The sequence below is a fragment of the Dendrobates tinctorius genome, unplaced genomic scaffold (genome assembly GCF_039654945.1).
Source record: "Dendrobates tinctorius isolate UK_male_01 unplaced genomic scaffold, ASM3965494v1 ptg000051l, whole genome shotgun sequence".
Lineage (NCBI taxonomy): Eukaryota > Metazoa > Chordata > Amphibia > Anura > Dendrobatidae > Dendrobates > Dendrobates tinctorius.
In genome coordinates, this window is record NW_027361719.1 from 6,999,835 (window position 1) to 7,023,102 (window position 23,268).

General features: G+C 43.1%; 1 pseudogene; it reads left to right on the forward strand.

Moving 5' to 3' along the window:
• LOC141091372 (chymotrypsin-like elastase family member 1) overlaps positions 1 to 10,204 on the forward strand; it is a 33,118-nt pseudogene extending 22,914 nt beyond the window's left edge.
• The last annotated feature ends 13,064 nt before the right edge of the window (positions 10,205 to 23,268 follow it).

Sequence of the window (23,268 nt, forward strand, 5' to 3'; positions counted from 1 at the left end):
AGATAATCAAAAATTTATCGACAAAGTCTCGGAAAATATCGTTCATGAAGCACTGGAAGACAGAAGGGGCATTAGTGAGCCCAAAAGGCATCACCAGGTACTCAAAATGTCCCTCCGGAGTATTAAACGCCGTCTTCCATTCATCCCCATGCTTAATGCGGATAAGATTATACGCCCCCCTGAGGTCAAGCTTGGTAAACCAGCAAGCACCTCTAACTCTAGAGAATAGATCCGAAATCAGGGGTAACGGATACTGATATTTAAAAGTAATTTTGTTGAGGGCACGATAATCAATACAAGGCCTTAAAGAACCATCCTTTTTGGCCACAAAAAAAAAAACGGCACCTAAGGGTGAAGAGGATGGTCTAATATGACCCTTCTCCAACGCCTCCTTAATATAGGATCACATGGCCTCGTGCTCGGGTACAGATAAATTGAAGAGCCGACCCTTGGGAAATTTACACCCCGGGCTCAGTTCAATTGCACAGTCATAACTCCTATGAGGAGGCAAAGATGCAGACTCATTCTCACTAAATACATCATAAAAGTCCGCCAAATAGTCAGGGACATCATGCGACTGAGGAGAGGTGGAAAAAACCGGTGGACACCGCATCTGGAGGCACGTTTGCCCCTCTCCTATATACTGACAAGCTCATTACCTTAGAGAGATCATTCTCCTCAATGCCTAAAGCATCATCGTCCTTTCTGATAGATGCCTATAAGCTCTACACAATCTATATACCACACGTAACTGAAGAAGGTCACATTGACCGAAACGTCTTTTTTCGTGTACTACAATAAACCGCCTTACAAATACCTTTAAGTTGAGTGCTAGGTTCATATTTTTTGCTTTAACGGTTTGGGAACCTAACCTTAGCACCATCTTGAGTTGTGCTCACGGTGTTCTTTCTAAACAGGGTCTTTTCAGCCTGATCAATAGCATTAGGTTCGTCATGCAACAACCCCAAGGCTTGAAAGAATGCATTCACATTAGTCAGAATAGGATCATCTGGTTTCAAAGAAAACGCCCAATCCTGGGGATCGCCACGCAGCAAAGAGATGACAATTTTAACCTACTGCGCGGAGCTCCCTGACGAGTTAGGCTTCAAGGCAAAAAATAATTTACAATTATTTTTGAAACTCAAAAATTTAGATCGATCCCCAAAAAATACATCAGGTGTAGGGATCTTTGGTTCAACAGCATGCGAACGAGCAAGGTAGGCGGAAATTCCACGCACTTCCGCAGCGAGCTGCTCCACACGATCAGACAATTGCTTTATCTCCATTGAGAGAAAAAAAAATTCCCCCTACGGCCTCAGAGATATAGAGGAAAGAATATACACACTTTTTTTTTTTTTTTTTTTTTAAACACAATTCTTTCCTGCTATTGAGTACCCTAGGATCTGCGGTATGGCGGGTGATTCTGTTATGAATGAGTCACCGTAGGAGGCAAAAACAGAAATGCTAGCTAAGTCCAGAAAACCAGAGAAGTTGGCAGCTATCGGATTGCAGACCCCTGAACCTATCAATACAACTAGCAGTAGCCGTGGGGGGTCCCTACGATGCCCTAGACCCCTCGATCACAGCCGGAGGACTATATAGCCTAAAGACAGAAATGGAAATCTAAACTGCCCCAGAGCAGACCCCATAGCAAAAGGCAGCCCCCAACATATAATGACGGTGAAGCAAGAAGAAATAACACTAACACAGACAGAAAGATAGACTGAGCAAAGACGGGGCCCAAGCTAACTAGATAGGAAAGGACAGGAAGGCTGCTGTCTGCAATCCGTGAAAAAACCCTATGAAAATAAGAGCCAACAGACTGACAGTGAAAAAGGCCCTGAAGACGCTAGGCTTCAAAAAGACTATGTCAGTACTCAGGAATATTCTGAAAACAGAGCAACCGGCAAAAGGAGATTCAGCTCGCCCCAGCAGGGAATGGCAGAATCCAGAAAAGCAAGGCAAACAAAACACAAATGCTAAAAGGCAAAAGCAGAAAATTTAGCTTTAGAGGAGCAGGAATCAGACTGGTCTCCTAGAAGTCCACAGAGAAATCACCCGCAGGGCAGAAGGGCGTCGGCAGCCTTATATCCAGTCCGTGACTCCACTCAGCCAGTCATCATCATTAGGCTCAGGTGCCTGATAATCAGGCTCATTACCTTCCTTTACCAGAATAGGGAGTTCACCAGACCTCAGTGACGAAGGGGAAAATGAACTCACAACACCAGTTGCTGTTGTGCTCCCAAGTCTCGTGTGGGAATAAAGTGGTCACTACTTCTATTCCTCTGGTGTCTGCTGCAGGACCATTAGTATCCATGCAACCTCGGGGACCGGGCCCGAGCCTTGCGCTTAGAACTTCTAGGAAGGGTTCTCTTCTAACCCACGTCCTCTGTTCTCTTTTACTCCACACGTTCCGTACTAATCCTTTCTTTCTATGGAGAATCAGGCTTTCAGTCTTTGTTGCTCTCTCTCCCTTTCCCATGCCAGCAGACCCAGGTCACTGGGATCTGCTGCAGCACTTCCATCCATCTATCCCTCTCTCCGGGGATCTTCTCTCTAGCTCTCCAACCAACTGACTAACTGTTGTCCTAAACTCTTCCCACTCCTTGTACTGTAAACTAGCTCCACCCACCTCCCAGCACGTTTCGTGTTCCAAGCAGGGAGCTACCAATGGGTGCTTTGCTATACTCCAAGCAGGGAGCCGCCGTAGGTGCTTTGCTGTGATGAGCGTCAGCTTACGCCGAGTCGTTTTCCTTTTTAGAGTGGACCCTCTGGGCCGTGGCACCCACCCACCTCGGGCGAGCTGACCTAGTGAGAATCCACCCCCTATACAGGGAGTGTCAGGGGCAAGACCAAGGGGGTGAGCCACCACAGCAGCTGGATCAGACGGCCGGCTCAGGGAGACACTATTGAGTGTCTGGCAACAGGACGGACAGGATACAAAACACAAAGCAAAGTCACAGGGTTTCTTCAGCAAACGTGGTTACACACTTTATTCAGATGCTAGGCATAAACAAGGAATCAGGTGCAGGGCACAAACGGTGAAACACAGCAAGGTGCATGCAAGGGCACGCCAAATGTTCCAGACATAACACGTGTAGAAAACATACCAGGGTCCAAGGCAGGGTACGTGTTAGGGATCACACCAGAGTTCCTAAGAGGGATGCGTGCTAGGACACGCCAGAGTCCAAGGCAGGGTGCGTGCTTAGGAGACACGCCAGGGTCCAAGGCAGGGTGCATGCGTAGGAGACACGCCAGGGTCCAAGACATGGTACGTGCAAGATGGTAGGCAAATGCATGCTGGCATCGGACTCCGGACATCTGGCAACGATCGATATGATCAGGGCATCAGGCTGCGGACATCAGCTCCGGACATCAGGCCGCAGTCATCAGGCTTACGATCTCTGGCAGCGATCGGCAGGTTCCGGGCATCCGGCAGGCAAACCAGGGTTCCATGCAAGAAGACAAGACAGGTTAGCAACACGATGCGTGTTAAGGAACACACCAGGGTCAGACTCAAGGACAGAAGCCTGTGCATGCAGAGGGACACGCCAGGGTCAGGCAAGACAGAGTCCTGTGCGTGCAGAGAGGCACGCCAGGGTCAGACGAGGCAGAGCCCTACGCGTGCAGAGAGGCATGCCAGGGTCAGGCGAGGCAGAGTCCTGCGCATTCAGAGAGGCACGCCAGGGTCAGGTGAAGCAGAGCCCTACACGTGCAGAGAGGCACGCCAGGGTCAGGCGAGGCAGAGTCCTGCGCGTTCAGAGAGGCACGCCAGGGTCAGGCGAGGCAGAGTCCTGCGCATTCAGAGAGGCACGCCAGGGTCAGGTGAGGCAGAGTCCTGCGCGTGCAGAAAGGCACGCCAGGGTCAGGCGAGGCAGAGTCCTGCATGTGCAGAGAGGCACACCAGGGTCAGGCGAGGCAGAGTCCTGCACGTGCAGAGAGGCATGCCAGGGTCAGGCGAGGCAGAGTCCTGCATGTGCAGAGAGGCAAGCCAGGGTCAGGGTTCAAGGACAGGGTTAGGGCCTGTGCGTGCAAGAGGGCACGACAGGGGACATGGCAAAGCCTGCGCGCACTTTTACTGAAGCACGGGGAGGTATGCCATGGGCAGGCGAGGCCTGCGCGTGCTATAGAGAGCACGTAGAGCACAGTGCAGAAACAGCGTGAGGTGCAAAGGAGCACAGAGAGCACGGCTGGGGCACTGGCTAGCTGATCGGGCTGCGGCACTGACAGATGGGCAGGACTCCAGCGAACCCGGCTGAGGCATGGCAGGCGACACAGCTGTCACTGACCGATGAGCACGGCTGAGGCGCAAGCAGGCGGGCACGGCTAGGGCGGGCACGGCTGAGGCACAAACAGGAGGCTAGGAAGGCCAGGCGCATGCAAAGGGCACACGAAGCAACAAGGCAAAGCAAGGCACGAAACTAGGCAGAGCTTAGGCAGAGTACAGAACCAGGAACGGAAGCATAGGCAGAAACACAGAATCAGGTCAGAGCAGGAACAGGGCTAGCAGTGGTGCGTAGGTCGAAGCCCAGAGTCGGGCCGAGGTAAAGCCTTGGGACTAGCCAGGGAACGTACTAGAGAGCACCATAGAACAGAGAGCAGGAGTAACAGGCAGAGACAGAGAACAGAGGAGAAAACACAAGGCAGAGCATAGCGAAGGCAAGACATGGCAGAAACAGGCAAGGCAGAGAATAACAGAAGGACTACAAGTCCAAGCAGGACAAGGATGAACATGTCACAACGGACAAACATAAGACAAAGCACGGGACAAGAGACGAAGTACGAGCACGGGGCGTGTGCAGAGACGCACGAAAGAGCAAAGTGCAAGGGCACAGAATAGAGGGAGCAACCCCGCAGACCAAGCAGCCATGCAGGGAAGCAACACAATACTCAGGCCCTGAGCATAGGAAGGGGCGGTCTGATATAGGGCATAGCACCTCCACTTCCGGGTCAGACCAGGGGAGAACTTCCAGTACAGATCCTCCAGGATCACAGGGAGCAGTCACATGATCAGGATTCCAGACATGCAGGGATTATTGCAGAACCAGTGCTGAAACCTAGGCAGGTCACATGATCAGAGTTCCAGACATGCAGAGATGATTGCAGAACCAGTGCTGAAACCTAGGCAGGTCACATGATCAGAGTTCCAGACATGCAGAGATGAATGCAGAACCAGCCTGTGCTGGAATATAGGAAGGACACATGATCAGGGGTTCTAGACATGACGAGACGATCACAGAAGGCAGAGCAGAAACACAGGCATCCCGCAGCTCAACAGTCATGAGGTGAGTGTGCACACTGCTCTAGGGAACATGCAGGATAGCAGACATGAGATGCGCGTGCACACCGCTCCCAGGGTCATGAGTAGAGTTGAGCGATCCCGTCCGATACTTCAAAGTATCGGATCGGAATGGATCGGCCGATCTTTAAAAAAAGTATCGGTATCGCCGATTCTGATACCGGAAGTCCCATTCAAGTCTATGGGACTTCCGGTATCGGAATAAGAAAAACCCTGTTTTTGCCTTGTACAGCCTCTCTGGGGTCTGTACGGGCCTTTCGGGGGGCTGTGCCGGCCTGCCAGGGGGTCTGTGCAGGCTCCGGTGGTCTGTGCCGGCCTGCCAGGGGGCAGTGCCGGCCTGCCGGTGGTCTGTGCAGGCTCCGGTGGGCTGTGCCGGCCTGCCGGTGGTCTGTGCAGGCTCCGGGGGGCTGTGCCGGCCTGCCGGGGGGCTGTGCCGGCCTGCCGGTGGTCTGTGCAGGCTTCGGGGGTCTGTGCAGGCATCGTCCAATGGGACTACAAGTCCCATCGGGCGATGCCTGCTACCATGACAGTGATTGACACATTAGCCAATGATGGGACAGAAGTAGTCCCATCATCCGGCTAATGTGTTAAATGTTAAAAAAAAAAAAAAATACTACATACATACTACATGCATGCTACATACATACTACATGCTACATACATACTACATGCTACATACATACTACATGCTACATACATACTACATGCTACATACATACTACATATATACTACATGCATGCTACATACATACTACATGCTACATACATACTACATGCTACATACATACTACATATATACTACATACATACTACATACATGCTACATACATGCTACATACATACTGCATGCTACATACATACTACATACATACTGCATGCTACATACATACTACATACATACTACATGCATGCTACATGCATGCTACATACATACTGCATGCTACATACATACTACATACATACTACATGCATGCTACATGCATGCTACATGCATGCTACATACATACTACATGCTACATACATACCACATACATACTACATACATACTACATACATACTACATGCATACTACATACATACTACATACATACTACATGCATGCTACATACATACTACATGCATGCTACATGCATGCTACATACATACTACATGCTACATACATACCACATACATACTACATACATACTACATACATACTGCATGCTACATACATACTACATATATACTACATGCATGCTACATACATACTACATGCTACATACATACCACATACATACTACATACATGCTACATACATACTACATATATACTACATGCATGCTACATACATACTGCATGCTACATGCATGCTACATACATACTACATACATAATACATGCTACATACATACCACATATATACTACATACATACAATACATTCATACAATACATACATAGACATACAGTACATATAACATAGAGTAACATACTTACCAATACTTGTCACATTGTTCCCCGAAGCCATTGTCTTTTCCGGAATAAATATTAACATAACAAACCACAAAAATACTCACCCACGATCCGAAGCAGTCCACGAGTGTGTCCCACGACGATCTTGGGTAGAGAACTGCAGCATCAGATGATACTGCCGTTCTCTACGGGCTGCAGGAATCCAATGACGGAAGGTAGGTATCCTTCCGCACTGTATTCCTCCGCCACTTAAAAAAAAAAAAGTCCCTAGTCTCACTTTATGCCATTGCTGCGTGGGAAATTCCCACACAGCAATGGCATAAAGTGAGACTAGGGACTTTTTTTTTAAGTGGCGGAGGAATACAGTGCGGAAGGATACCTACCTTCCGTCATTGGATTCCTGCAGCCCGTAGAGAACGGCAGCATCATCTGATGCTGCAGTTCTCTACCCAAGATCGTCGTGGGACACACTCGTGGACTGCTTCGGATCGTGGTGAGTATTTTTGTGGTTTGTTATGTTAATATTTATTCCGGAAAAGACAATGGCTTCGGGGAACAATGTGACAAGTATTGGTAAGTATGTTAACTCTATGTTATATGTACTGTATGTCTATGTATGTATTGTATGAATGTATTGTATGTATGTAGTATATATGTGGTATGTATGTAGCATGTAGTATGTATGTAGTATGTATGTAGCATGCATGTAGCATGCAGTATGTATGTAGCATGCATGTAGTATATATGTAGTATGTATGTAGCATGCATGTAGTATATATGTAGTATGTATGTAGCATGTAGCATGTATGTAGTATGTATGTGGTATGTATGTAGCATGTAGTATGTATGTAGCATGCATGTAGCATGCATGTAGTATGTATGTAGCATGCATGTAGTATGTATGTAGCATGCATGTAGTATGTATGTAGTATGTATGTAGTATGTATGTAGCATGCATGTAGTATGTATGTAGTATGTATGTAGTATGTATGTAGCATGTAGCATGTATGTAGTATGTATGTGGTATGTATGTAGCATGTAGTATGTATGTAGCATGCATGTAGTATATATGTAGTATGTATGTAGCATGTAGTATGTATGTAGTATGTATGTAGTATGTATGTGGTATGTATGTAGCATGTAGTATGTATGTAGCATGCATGTAGCATGCATGTAGTATGTATGTAGCATGCATGTAGTATGTATGTAGTATGTATGTAGCATGCATGTAGTATGTATGTAGTATGTATGTAGTATGTATGTAGCATGTATGTAGTATGTATGTGGTATGTATGTAGCATGTAGTATGTATGTAGCATGCATGTAGTATATATGTAGTATGTATGTAGCATGTAGTATGTATGTAGTATGTATGTAGTATGTATGTGGTATGTATGTAGCATGTAGTATGTATGTAGCATGCATGTAGCATGCATGTAGTATGTATGTAGCATGCATGTAGTATGTATGTATGTAGTATGTATGTAGCATGCATGTAGTATGTATGTAGTATGTATGTAGTATGTATGTAGTATGTATGTAGCATGCAGTATGTATGTAGCATGTATGTAGCATGTATGTAGTATGTATGTAGTATATATGTAGTATGTATGTAGCATGTAGTATGTATGTAGCATGCATGTAGTATATATGTAGTATGTATGTAGCATGTAGTATGTATGTAGCATGCATGTAGTATATATGTAGTATGTATGTAGCATGTAGTATGTATGTAGCATGCATGTAGTATATATGTAGTATGTATGTAGCATGTAGTATGTATGTAGTATTTTTTTTTTTTTTTTAACATTTAACACATTAGCCGGATGATGGGACTACTACTGTCCCATCATTGGCTAATGTGTCAATCACTGTCATGGTAGCAGGCATCGCCAGATGGGACTTGTAGTCCCATCGGACGATGCTTGCACAGACCCCCGGACATCAGCACAGCCCCCCGGCAGGCCGGCACAGCCCCCCGGCAGGCTGGTACAGACCCCCACAGGGTGCACAGACCACCGGCAGGCCGGTACAGACCCCCACAGGGTGCACAGACCACCGGCAGGCCGGCACAGCCCCCCGGCAGGCCGGTACCGACCCTGGGCAGTCCACACAGCCCCCCGGCAGGCCGGCAGAGACCCCCGGAAGGCCCGAAATGACGGCGCATCATGATGCGCACACACCGCGCATCATGATGACGTCAGGCCGTCAATCAACTTTGAACTTCCGATTCCGATGCCGAATTCCGATATTGAAAAAATATCAGAAGTCGGTATCGGAATTCCGATACAGCAAGTATCGGCCGATACCCGATACTTGCGGTATCGGAATGCTCAACACTAGTCATGAGGCAAAAAAGACATGGCGGACATAACAGACATGGCGGACATGACATTTGCTACACTACTTTGTGGTGTGGGGTGCAGGTGTTGGAGCGTGGTCAGGAGTCTCCATCTTACCTGGATGGTGGGATACCACACCTCAGGAGGAGGTGCAGTACCTCTGTGGCGACTGAGCCTCAGGGGCGCCACTGAAGTGTGAGGCAATAAAACTGTATGTAAGCCCATCTTACTACTTGGAAGACTATGTGGGGGTCAAAGTTAGGGGATCATACTGCATTGGGGTCATCATACTTTGCTGGAGGAGTTTAGGTGGTTTACATCTGGTCATCATGCTGTGCGTGTGGAGCAATTCACTGTGGGGGTATCATACAGTGTTTGTGGGGCACTTTTGATGGCATCATACTTTATAGGTGCAATGAAAGGGGAATTTAGGGCTTTATACTTTGTAAAGGCTGCAAAGCTGAGTGATATCCTCTTCTGTGATGCTGCCGAATGCTAATTTTTTTTTGTTGGGGGGGTTCAATTTAGAACATTTGCTCCTGCCTTAATGTAACCTACAGTAAATAACAATTACTACAAGGGACTATAATCTCTATGCAGCTGGTGGATCATCTCCCAGTATTCTCCAACAAGCCACTCCTCCCGTCGTTGCCCACGGAACCTGCTCTCTCAGCTCCTGGTAGGGCAGCACTGTCAAGACAACCATGATCTGTGCTGGTGGAGATGGAGTCAAGGCTTCCTGCAATGTAAGTTGTATTTGCATACAATTCTCTTTTTTATGTAGAACTCTCCATAATATTCATGTTTAGCCTACATCAGAAATAATTATACTATAAAACTATGCACAAAATAGAGTAAAATATCCATTGAGGATTATGCTTCTTCATCTCTGCACATTAGGGTGATTCTGGTGGACCCCTCAACTGCTCTGTCGGTGGTGTGTATGAGGTCCATGGTATTGTCAGCTTTGGATCTTCTCTTGGATGCAACTACTTCCAGAAACCATCCGTGTTTACCAAGGTCTCCTCTTACATCTCCTGGATCAACAGCGTAAGTGACAGATATGAACACTTAGATTATACCCCCCTCCTGAAAAAAGGGTCTCAAGTATGATTCTGACGCCAGGTGACGAGGTGAAATGAAACTGGGTGCTGTGAAGCCTTCAATAATGCACTCCATTAGCGGCAGTACTACTTCATGGATGCCCAGCATAGTCAGACAGATAACATAAATATTATCACTTTTTGATTGCTCATAAAAAAAACTGTAATATGTTTTAGACTTTAATGATTACCCAAGGAAGAAAATGGCAAACAGCACTTGCAGGATCAAGGGGATGCACGCTCACCGTCCAGAGACCCGACAGGACCACAGGAATTCCAATAAAGCGAAGAGGAGCAGCATCCAATCCAGGTGAGAAATATATAACTTTATTCAGCCATGATAAAATGCAACGTTTCAACCACCAAGTGGTCTTTTTCAAGCATACACAGTAATGGAAAGGGCGGTCCTTATATAGGCCCAAAAAGCCAATCAGCAAAATGGAATTGCCCACCACCCAAAACAACAACAGTAATACATATAAATACAAAATACAATAACATACATTGTACAAAAAAATAGGTAATGTATACAGAACATCATTTTTAAAAAAAGACAAATGTAATCATGACGCAGTATAAAGAAAATAGAACCAATCACATCCCTATCACAACCAATCATCAGATGGCATCCTCTGTTGTCCTAACAACCCCCGACCAATAGATCACAAGCTAGCAACTGGTATTATCAGTAAAGCCACACATAGCCAATTACAGCACCTCCTTGAAATCGGCGCCAAATTCAATAGCCTATAGTAGATAACAATACATTACCTAATGCTCCCAGCATTCCCGAATCCCCATCAATCTAACAGAAGCGATAAAAGACGTCAGAGCCTTGGCATCGACAATCGCGACCCAAGAGTCAAAATCCCGCGACACCACGTCATCAAACGCCCACACATGCGCATCAGCGCACAGAGAACTCACAGGCGTCCACTCTATCCACAAACATCGCGATGTCCCGTCAAACAAATCTCGCGCCTGCGCAATCACGCATCGGGAATACCATGGTGACCACAATGTCAACCAAGTTTGCCGCGCCTGCGTAAAAGCGCGCAAAGTATATAGCCCAATCCAAAGGGCGGTCACATAGCTAATGCCATTTAATCAACACAAGCCACAGTGTAAATTAGGTCGATGCAACAGCAATCTAGATATAATAACCTTGAAAAACCTATATATCCAAACACAGTTAGATTATAGTTAATTTATAGCAGTCGCCTGACCAATCGCCTAATCGCATCATAATGTCTATTTGACCCATAATGTAAACAGAAACTAGACCTGAGTGTTAAAAAACAATATAAAGTAACCCAATATACTAATTTTAGAGCCAAAAAAACCTTTATTATCATGTTCACATAAAAAAAAGAAAAAAGGGGGAGGGGACAAAAAGGGGGGGAGGAAAAAGGGAGGGCAAGAGGGCATGGGGATAATCAATGTAATAAAACATCAATAGACCAACAAGTCTTCAGGGAAATTTAATCCCCATGTCCTCAAGTCATTCCACTGCTACATTCCTACAAAAACAAAAAAATAATTAAAATCAATCAACACTGTTAAAAACCAAAGGATGACACGTCAAGACTCATATGGATTATTTAGTGCAAATCTGCAGATTATAGTCAAGATTCAATCCTTTCGGTTGAAGAGTATCCAAGATCGAAATCCATCTCAGCTCTTTCTTTTTCAATAATAAAATCCTATCACCACCCCGCCTTGACAGTGGAACACCATCTATCACCCTAAATCTCAATTGATTCACAGAATGTCTACAATCCAAAAAATGCTTCGGTAATGGAAGCTCCAAAAGTTTTGTTCTAATTGTGCTCTTGTGTTTGCTAATCCGTGCCCGAATTTCCATGGTAGTTTCCCCTATATATGTTAGCCCACACGGGCAAACAATCATGTAAATAACAAAACTAGAGGAACACGTAAATCTTTCCTTAATCAGGAATTTTTTTCCGGTATGTGGATGAAAAAAACAATCCCCTTTGATCATATTCCCACAGCAAGCACATCCCAAACATGGAAAATTACCCACAGTCAAAGGACCCAATCTCAATTGTCGCAACATTTTACTAGATCCCACATCAGCCTTGACCAATTTATCACGTAAATTCCGTCCACGTCGATAGGAAGCAATAGGTCTAATAGTAAACTCAGGGATTTCAGGTAATCCCCTATGCAATACATCCCAATGTTTATTTAAAATCCCAATGATCCTATCACTAACTGGACAGTAAATGGATACAAAAGGAACCCGTTTGACTGGTAACTTATCACGTCTCCGAGAAATATCGTCAACTGCCAAATTCATGGCCCTATTCTTGAATCTTTTGACCTGTCTTCCTGGATATCCCCTGTTGGTAAATTTTTCACACATTTCATCAAGTCTATCATTTAACTTATCCTCATCCTTGACTATTCTACGTACTCGTAGCATCTGACTCCAGGGCAAAGACTCCACCATCTTCCTTGGATGATTACTGCTAAAAAGCAGAAGGCTGTTCCTGTCAGTTTCTTTAACATAAAGATCTGTACACAATACATTCCCTTCCTTATATACCAATGTGTCCAAAAATTGGACTTGAGTAGAAGATTATGTCAAAGTAAACTTCAATTCTGGATATACCCCATTTAGCTCAATGTGAAAATTACATAAATCTTCAAAACTCCCATCTCAAATGCAAAAGACGTCGTCGATGTAGCGCCACCAGGCCCGAACGTGGCCCCAGAAGTTGGATTTGTACACATAATGATCCTCAAATACCGCCATATAGATGTTTGCATAAGTGGGGGCCACATTGGACCCCATGGTGGTACCCCTAATCTGCAGGTAATAATCATCCCCAAAAAGAAAATAATTCTTCCTGAGGATGAAACCTAACAGAGTGAGAATCATCTGTGCACACTCAGGGGCCACGTCAGAGCCTGATAACACCACACCGACAGCCTCCAACCCTTTGTCATGCTGGATTGATGTATATAATGAGGTTACATCAAATGAGACTAATAATGTATCAGAGTCAACCTGCACATCCTTAATTTTGTTCAAAAAATCATTGGTATCCATAATAAAGGAACATGCTGATGTAGCAAACCTCCGTAAGACTTTATCCAAAAAAATAGCCACTTTATTAAAAAGTGAACCCCTCTCGGATACAATAGGGCGTCCGGGAGGGTTATAAAGATCCTTGTGGATCTTTGGCAAAGTGTACAGAATTGGTGTTATCGGAATATCAATAATCAAAAAGTCATGTAACTTCTGGTCAATCAACCCATCAGCATAGGCCCCATCAACCAGGGAACGTAACTCACTAAGAAACCGGGAAGTGGGGTCACAAGTCAATTTAAGGTAAACATCCTCATCTGACAACTGTTGTAAAATCTCAGCCTTATATTTGTTAGTATCCATCACAACCACCGCTCCACCTTTGTCAGCATTTTTGATTGTAATAGCCTTATTATTCGATAGCTCCTGAAGAGCCTGTTTTTCAGCTAAACTGAGGTTATGTTTACCAAAATGACGGTTATTTCTTCTCAACTGTGCAACATCCCTTTCAACCAACTCAACGTATGATTCCACGAAATTATTCTTGGCCGGTGGTTGAAAATTACTCCTAGAGTACAAACCTACACCATGTAGAGTAAATGCCGCCGAATCACCAACAGATGAGAAATCAGATTTTATCTGCTGCCCTGCAAAAAAAGAGGTTAACCGAAGTCTCCTAAAGAATGAAAAAAGGTCACATTCAATCTCGAACCAATCGGGAGAATTCATAGGACAAAATGAGAATCCCTTAGATAAAATGTCAAAATCAGCTTTGGATAACTCACAAGAGGAGATATTAACCACCAGATTATCATGTATCACAGGCCCTTCCGTCTCCCCTCCATATTGCGAGTCCTCATTGAGGGATTGTAACTCTTTCCCTGCTTCTGCAGATCTCTTCTTGCGCCCATGTTTCCTACCACCTCGCCGGATCCTTCTTTTGCCATTGTTAAGTCGGAATTGTCCTTCCCTAAAAAAACAAAGGAAGAAGAGGAAGCACCCATATTTGTATCATCCGTAGAGTCCGACTCAGCTGTTGTGAAACCGAAATTACGATATTGTCTCTCTTGTGGTCTTCTGCGTTTACGCATCTGTGTTGGTCTCTCCTTATTCTTAAATAAAAAAGATCCTTCATTCCTATGCCATGAAAAAATACGTCCCGATTTATAGTCCTCAGCATCACGGAACCACTTCGTTCTCTTAGTCTTTTCAATGTCAGCACGATGTTTTAATAATTTCTCATCCAACTGGGTCTTGGCAGTATCCATCTCTTGTAGAGTCATCTGAGATGTAAGCTGTAGTTCAAGATCAGTGATTGATTTCCTGATAGTCTCCATCTCTAATCGAAGAAACTCAATATTAAGAAGCATTAAGTCAAAAGCATACTTGTTAGTAATGGACTCAAAACGACTACAAAACATTGCATTGTCCGCAAGCAAAGTCGGACGTAAATGCGGTCTTAACCCACGTGGTATTCTATGTGCTTTATAGTATTCACATAACGTTGTACTATGTAGCTCAAAGGAAATGAGTTTCCTCTTCTCATTTTCATACTTCCTCTCGGAGACGTGATAAGTTACCAGTCAAACGGGTTCCTTTTGTATCCACTTACTGTCCAGTTAGTGATAGGATCATTGGGATTTTAAATAAACATTGGGATGTATTGCATAGGGGATTACCTGAAATCCCTGAGTTTACTATTAGACCTATTGCTTCCTATCGACGTGGACGGAATTTACGTGATAAATTGTTCAAGGCTGATGTGGGATCTAGTAAAATGTTGCGACAATTGACATTGGGTCCTTTGACTGTGGGTAATTTTCCATGTTTGGGATGTGCTTGCTGTGGGAATATGATCAAAGGGGATTGTTTTTTTCATCCACATACCGGAAAAAAATTCCTGATTAAGGAAAGATTTACGTGTTCCTCTAGTTTTGTTATTTACATGATTGTTTGCCCGTGTGGGCTAACATATATAGGGGAAACTACCATGGAAATTCGGGCACGGATTAGCAAACACAAGAGCACAATTAGAACAAAACTTTTGGAGCTTCCATTACCGAAGCATTTTTTGGATTGTAGACATTCTGTGAATCACTTGAGATTTAGGGTGATAGATGGTGTTCCACTGTCAAGGCGGGGTGGTGATAGGATTTTATTATTGAAAAAGAAAGAGCTGAGATGGATTTCGATCTTGGATACTCTTCAACCGAAAGGTTTGAATCTTGACTATAATCTGCATATTTGCACTAAATAATCCATATGAGTCTTGACGTGTCATCCTTTGGTTTTTAACAGTGTTGATTGATTTTAATTATTTTTTTGTTTTTGTAGGAATGTAGCAGTGGAATGACTTGAGGACATGGGGATTAAATTTCCCTGAAGACTTGTTGGTCTATTGATGTTTTATTACATTGATTATCCCCATGCCCTCTTGCCCTCCCTTTTTCCTCCTCCCCTTTTTGTCCCCTCCCCCTTTTTTCTTTTTTTTATGTGAACATGATAATAAAGTTTTTTTTGGCTCTAAACTTAGTATATTGGGTTACTTTATATTGTTTTTTAACACTCAGGTCTAGTTTCTGTTTACATTATGGGTCAAATAGACATTATGATGCGATTAGGCGATTGGTCAGGCGACTGCTATAAATTAACTATAATCTAACTGTGTTTGGATATATAGGTTTTTCAAGGTTATTATATCTAGATTGCTGTTGCATCGACCTAATTTACGCTGTGGCTTGTGTTGATTAAATGGCATTAGCTATGTGACCGCCCTTTGGATTGGGCTATATACTTTGCGCGCTTTTACGCAGGCGCGGCAAACTTGGTTGACATTGTGGTCACCATGGTATTCCCGATGCGTGATTGCGCAGGCGCGAGATTTGTTTGACGGGACATCGCGATGTTTGTGGATAGAGTGGACGCCTGTGAGTTCTCTGTGCGCTGATGCGCATGTGCGGGCGTTTGATGACGTGGTGTCGCGGGATTTTGACTCTTGGGTCGCGATTGTCGATGCCAAGGCTCTGACGTCTTTTATCGCTTCTGTTAGATTGATGGGGATTCGGGAATGCTGGGAGCATTAGGTAATGTGTTGTTATCTACTATAGGCTATTGAATTTGGCGCCGATTTCAAGGAGGTGCTGTAATTGGCTATGTGTGGCTTTACTGATAATACCAGTTGCTAGCTTGTGATCTATTGGTCGGGGGTTGTTAGGACAACAGAGGATGCCATCTGATGATTGGTTGTGATAGGGATGTGATTGGTTCTATTTTCTTTATACTGCGTCATGATTACATTTGTCTTTTTTTAAAAATGATGTTCTGTATACATTACCTATTTTTATGTTATTGTATTTTGTATTTATATGTATTACTGTTGTTGTTTTGGGTGGTGGGCAATTCCATTTTGCTGATTGGCTTTTTGGGCCTATATAAGGACCGCCCTTTCCATTACTGTGTATGCTTGAAAAAGACCACTTGGTGGTTGAAACGTTGCATTTTATCATGGCTGAATAAATTTATATATTTCTCACCTGGATTGGATGCTGCTCCTCTTCGCTTTATTGGAATTCCTGTGGTCCTGTCGGGTCTCTGGACGGTGAGCGTGCATCCCCTTGATCCTGCAAGTGTTGTTTGCCAATTTCTTCCTTATGTGATTATTTGGACCCTGGCTTACGGGCACCGGATCTACCAATGGAACCTTCTAATCCAGAGGTGGGTGAGCTGGATAATGCCATGACTTTTTCATACACTGAGGATGATGCAGTACGGATTCTATCTGGATCCCAGACAGATATGTCGTTTTTGAATAAACCGACTACTGACATGCTCAATAGGAATTATGAAAATGAGAAGAGGAAACTCATTTCCTTTGAGCTACATAGTACAACGTTATGTGAATACTATAAAGCACATAGAATACCACGTGGGTTAAGACCGCATTTACGTCCGACTTTGCTTGCGGACAATGCAATGTTTTGTAGTCGTTTTGAGTCCATTACTAACAAGTATGCTTTTGACTTAATGCTTCTTAATATTGAGTTTCTTCGACTAGAGATGGAGACTATCAGGAAATCAATCACTGATCTTGAACTACAGCTTACATCTCAGATGACTCTACAAGAGATGGATACTGCCAAGACCCAGTTGGATGAGAAATTATTAAAACATCGTGCTGACATTGAAAAGACTAAGAGAACGAAGTGGTTCCGTGATGCTGAGGACTATAAATCGGGACGTATTTTTTCATGGCATAGGAATGAAGGATCTTTTTTATTTAAGAATAAGGAGAGACCAACATAGATGCGTAAACGCAGAAGACCACAAGAGAGACAATATCGTAATTTCGGTTTCACAACAGCTGAGTCGGACTCTACGGATGATACAAATATGGGTGCTTCCTCTTCTTCCTTTGTTTTTTTAGGGAAGGACAATTCCGACTTAACAATGGCAAAAGAAGGATCCGGCGAGGTGGTAGGAAACATGGGCGCAAGAAGAGATCTGCAGAAGCAGGGAAAGAGTTACAATCCCTCAATGAGGACTCGCAATATGGAGGGGAGACGGAAGGGCCTGTGATACATGATAATCTGGTGGTTAATATCTCCTCTTGTGAGTTATCCAAAGCTGATTTTGACATTTTATCTAAGGGATTCTCATTTTGTCCTATGAATTCTCCCGATTGGTTCGAGATTGAATGTGACCTTTTTTCTTTCTTTAGGAGACTTCGGTTAACCTCTTTTTTTGCAGGGCAGCAGATAAAATCTGATTTCTCATCAGTTGGTGATTCGGCGGCATTTACTCTACATGGTGTAGGTTTGTACTCTAGGAGTAATTTTCAACCACCGGCCAAGAATAATTTCGTGGAATCATGCATTCAGTTGGTTGAAAGGGATGTTGCACAGTTGAGAAGAAATAAGCGTCATTTTGGTAAACATAACCTCAGTTTAGCTGAAAAACAGGCTCTTCAGGAGCTATCGAATAATAAGGCTATTACAATCAAAAATGCTGACAAAGGTGGAGCGGTGGTTGTGATGGATACTAACAAATATAAGGCTGAGATTTTACAACAGTTTTCAGATGAGGATGTTTACCTTAAATTGACTTGTGACCCCACTTCCCGGTTTCTTAGTGAGTTACGTTCCCTGGTTGATGGGGCCTATGCTGATGGGTTGATTGACCAGAAGTTACATGACTTTTTGATTATTGATACTCCGATTACACCAATTCTGTACACTTTGCCAAAGATCCACAAGGATCTTTATAACCCTCCCGGACGTCCTATTGTATCCGGGAGGGGTTCACTTTTTAATAAAGTGGCTATTTTTTTGGATAAAGTCTTACGGAGGTTTGCTACATCAGCACGTTCCTTTATTATGGATACCAATGATTTTTTGAACAAAATTAAGGATGTGCAGGTTGACTCTGATACATTATTAGTCTCATTTGACGTAACCTCATTATATACATCAATCCAGCATGACAAAGGGTTGGAGGCTGTCGGTGTGGTGTTATCAGGCTCTGACGTGGCCCCTGAGTGTGCACAGATGATTCTCACTCTGTTAGGTTTCATCCTCAGGAAGAATTATTTTCTTTTTGGGGATGATTATTACCTGCAGATTAGGGGTACCGCCATGGGGTCCAATGTGGCCCCCACTTATGCAAACATCTATATGGCGGTATTTGAGGATCATTATGTGTACAAATCCAACTTCTGGGGCCACGTTCGGGCCTGGTGGCGCTACATCGACGACGTCTTTTGCATTTGGGATGGGAGTTTTGAAGATTTATGTAATTTTCACATTGAGCTAAATGGGGTATATCCAGAATTGAAGTTTACTTTGACACAATCTTCTACTCAAGTCCAATTTTTGGACACATTGGTATATAAGGAAGGGAATGTATTGTGTACAGATCTTTATGTTAAAGAAACTGACAGGAACAGCCTTCTGCTTTTTAGCAGTAATCATCCAAGGAAGATGGTGGAGTCTTTGCCCTGGAGTCAGATGCTACGAGTACGTAGAATAGTCAAGGATGAGGATAAGTTAAATGATAGACTTGATGAAATGTGTGAAAAATTTACCAACAGGGGATATCCAGGAAGACAGGTCAAAAGATTCAAGAATAGGGCCATGAATTTGGCAGTTGACGATATTTCTCGGAGACGTGATAAGTTACCAGTCAAACGGGTTCCTTTTGTATCCACTTGCTGTCCAGTTAGTGATAGGATCATTGGGATTTTAAATAAACAATGGGATGTATTGCATAGGGGATTACCTGAAATCCCTGAGTTTACTATTAGACCTATTGCTTCCTATCGACGTGGACGGAATTTACGTGATAAATTGGTCAAGGCTGATGTGGGATCTAGTAAAATGTTGCGACAATTGAGATTGGGTCCTTTGACTGTGGGTAATTTTCCATGTTTGGGATGTGCTTGCTGTGGGAATATGATCAAAGGGGATTGTTTTTTTCATCCACATACCGGAAAAAAATTCCTGATTAAGGAAAGATTTACGTGTTCCTCTAGTTTTGTTATTTACATGATTGTTTGCCCGTGTGGGCTAACATATATAGGGGAAATTACCATGGAAATTCGGGCACGGATTAGCAAACACAAGAGCACAATTAGAACAAAACTTTTGGAGCTTCCATTACCGAAGCATTTTTTGGATTGTAGACATTCTGTGAATCAATTGAGATTTAGGGTGATAGATGGTGTTCCACTGTCAAGGCGGGGTGGTGATAGGATTTTATTATTGAAAAACAAAGAGCTGAGATGGATTTCGATCTTGGATACTCTTCAACCGAAAGGTTTGAATCTTGACTATAATCTGCAGATTTGCACTAAATAATCCATATGAGTCTTGACGTGTCATCCTTTGGTTTTTAACAGTGTTGATTGATTTTAATTATTTTTTTGTTTTTGTAGGAATGTAGCAGTGGAATGACTTGAGGACATGGGGATTAAATTTCCCTGAAGACTTGTTGGTCTATTGATGTTTTATTACATTGATTATCCCCATGCCCTCTTGCCCTCCCTTTTTCCTCCTCCCCTTTTTGTCCCCTCCCCCTTTTTTCTTTTTTTTTATGTGAACATGATAATAAAGTTTTTTTTGGCTCTAAAATTAGTATATTGGGTTACTTTATATTGTTTTTTAACACTCAGGTCTAGTTTCTGTTTACATTATGGGTCAAATAGACATTATGATGCGATTAGGCGATTGGTCAGGCGACTGCTATAAATTAACTATAATCTAACTGTGTTTGGATATATAGGTTTTTCAAGGTTATTATATCTAGATTGCTGTTGCATCGACCTAATTTACGCTGTGGCTTGTGTTGATTAAATGGCATTAGCTATGTGACCGCCCTTTGGATTGGGCTACATACTTTGCGCGCTTTTACGCAGGCGCGGCAAACTTGGTTGACATTGTGGTCACCATGGTATTCCCGATGCGTGATTGCGCAGGCGCGAGATTTGTTTGACGGGACATCGCGATGTTTGTGGATAGAGTGGACGCCTGTGAGTTCTCTGTGCGCTGATGCGCATGTGCGGGCGTTTGATGACGTGGTGTCGCGGGATTTTGACTCTTGGGTCGCGATTGTCGATGCCAAGGCTCTGACGTCTTTTATCGCTTCTGTTAGATTGATGGGGATTCGGGAATGCTGGGAGCATTAGGTAATGTGTTGTTATCTACTATAGGCTATTGAATTTGGCGCCGATTTCAAGGAGGTGCTGTAATTGGCTATGTGTGGCTTTACTGATAATACCAGTTGCTAGCTTGTGATCTATTGGTCGGGGGTTGTTAGGACAACAGAGGATGCCATCTGATGATTGGTTGTGATAGGTTCTATTTTCTTTATACTGCGTCATGATTACATTTGTCTTTTTTTAAAAATGATGTTCTGTATACATTACCTATTTTTTTGTACAATGTATGTTATTGTATTTTGTATTTATATGTATTACTGTTGTTGTTTTGGGTGGTGGGCAATTCCATTTTGCTGATTGGCTTTTTGGGCCTATATAAGGACCGCCCTTTCCATTACTGTGTATGCTTGAAAAAGACCACTTGGTGGTTGAAACGTTGCATTTTATCATGGCTGAATAAATTTATATATTTCTCACCTGGATTGGATGCTGCTCCTCTTCGCTTTATTGGAATTTTAATGATTACCCATCATTTTATTTTTTTATTTTTATAAGAAAAAGGAGGAGAAAGAAGCAGATTTCTCTGATAAGATATATTACAAAGTTGCTCATTTTCATGTGTACTATTAAATTATAAAATAATTAAAATAATGGTTACTCTTGAAGCTATAACTTTATTTGGGCTAAAAGTTAACTGATCGATATGTTTTTGATTGATTGATGCTGTCCAAATTATAAAGTAAGACTTTCACAGCATCTTCTAAGCATTTCACATACAAATGGAAGTTTTACACTTTTTATGTCTTTTCTTTTGCAGAACATCTAAATGGATCATTCTTTTCTCCCTCGTGGGAAACCTGAGAACAGTTATGATGCATGACCTACCTGTGTTGTACTAACTAACAAAAACTTGCTAATAAATAAATTACCTCCAGTATATTTTCGGCTCTTCTCTTCCATATAGAATGCATGGGTTGCACATTGGACTCCCAATTCAATATTTAAGAATGGAAGATCAATAATATTCCCAGGGTGGTGGCAAGTAGTCTACTGATTCCAGGCTCTGCCATCCAGTGATTTGTTACTCTCAGACCCGGGTCACACGTGACATATCACCTCAGTCCGTAGGGTTCATTGATTTGTTGCCTATTATTCAGAGATGTACTCTTCTAATGCACAGCATATAGCAGTCTATTGTGTCCCTCTTTCCCCTCTATTCCCCTCACAACAATTGGTTGAAACTCAGGACTGGGCTTGAACAATTACAAGAAGCCATGAATAGGTCAATGGTGTGATGCCAAGAGGTGAAAATTTCATATTTGCCAAACTAGTATTCTTTCTTAGCCAGGTGCCTTACATTTTCTGTCCTATGCACATTTACCATAAATGCGTGACTAGAACACTTATATATCTTATTCGCTAGTGGACACAAACAGAAAAGGCCCCCTGTGCAAGAACAGTATATGGGCCCTTTGCAGGCCAATAGCTCATCACAATGCACAATTCTATATGCTTTGGAGGTGGAAATGGGCCCTCTTACCTCTTGGGCCCCTGCCGGCCGCACATCTTATTGGCAATACATCACTGCAATAACTTATTGCAGCTAGAAGGATGCAACAATATATACAGTGCCATTTAACTGACATCCCACAAGTCTGAAATTTAGGGTTCTCACCCGAGCATATATCGGATATTACTCACATCATGTTATACTATGGGGCAGTACAGATCTGCGCTTTTTTTCTCATGTTAATTCAAAACCTGGTAAATTACCATTGTTACTGGAAAACACCATACATTGTTTTCTACAAGAGATTCCGAGGAAGTAAAAGCTTTTTCGGTCATGTCATATAGCTAAGATACACTGGCGTAACTAGAGTACTATGGACCCTGATGAAAAATTTTGATCTGGACACCCACCAGCTTGTTAGTCATATGTATGGGCCCCTGTAATAATGTTCTCCATAATGGCCCCTATCCCGTAATAATGTCCCCTGTGCTGTAATAATTTCCCTCATCCTGTCTCCCTTCTGAAATATTGTCCCTCCTCCTGTTATCTTCCTGTAATATTATCCCTCATCCAGTAATTATGTCCTCCATCCTGTTTTAATGTCCCCCATCAAGTCCCCATCCTGTAATTATGCCCAAATTCTACAAAACTTTCTTCTATCCTATAGAGTGCCTTGAAAATGTATTTCCCATGAACTTTTCCTCATTTATTCACCTCACACCCAGAAACTTAAATGTATTTTATTTGGAATTTATGTGATATACCAACAGAAAGTAGCAGGTATTTCTGAAGTATAAAGGAAATGATAAATGGTTTTGACATGCTAGTTTGTCCCCGATGTAAGGGGAAGGAACTAGT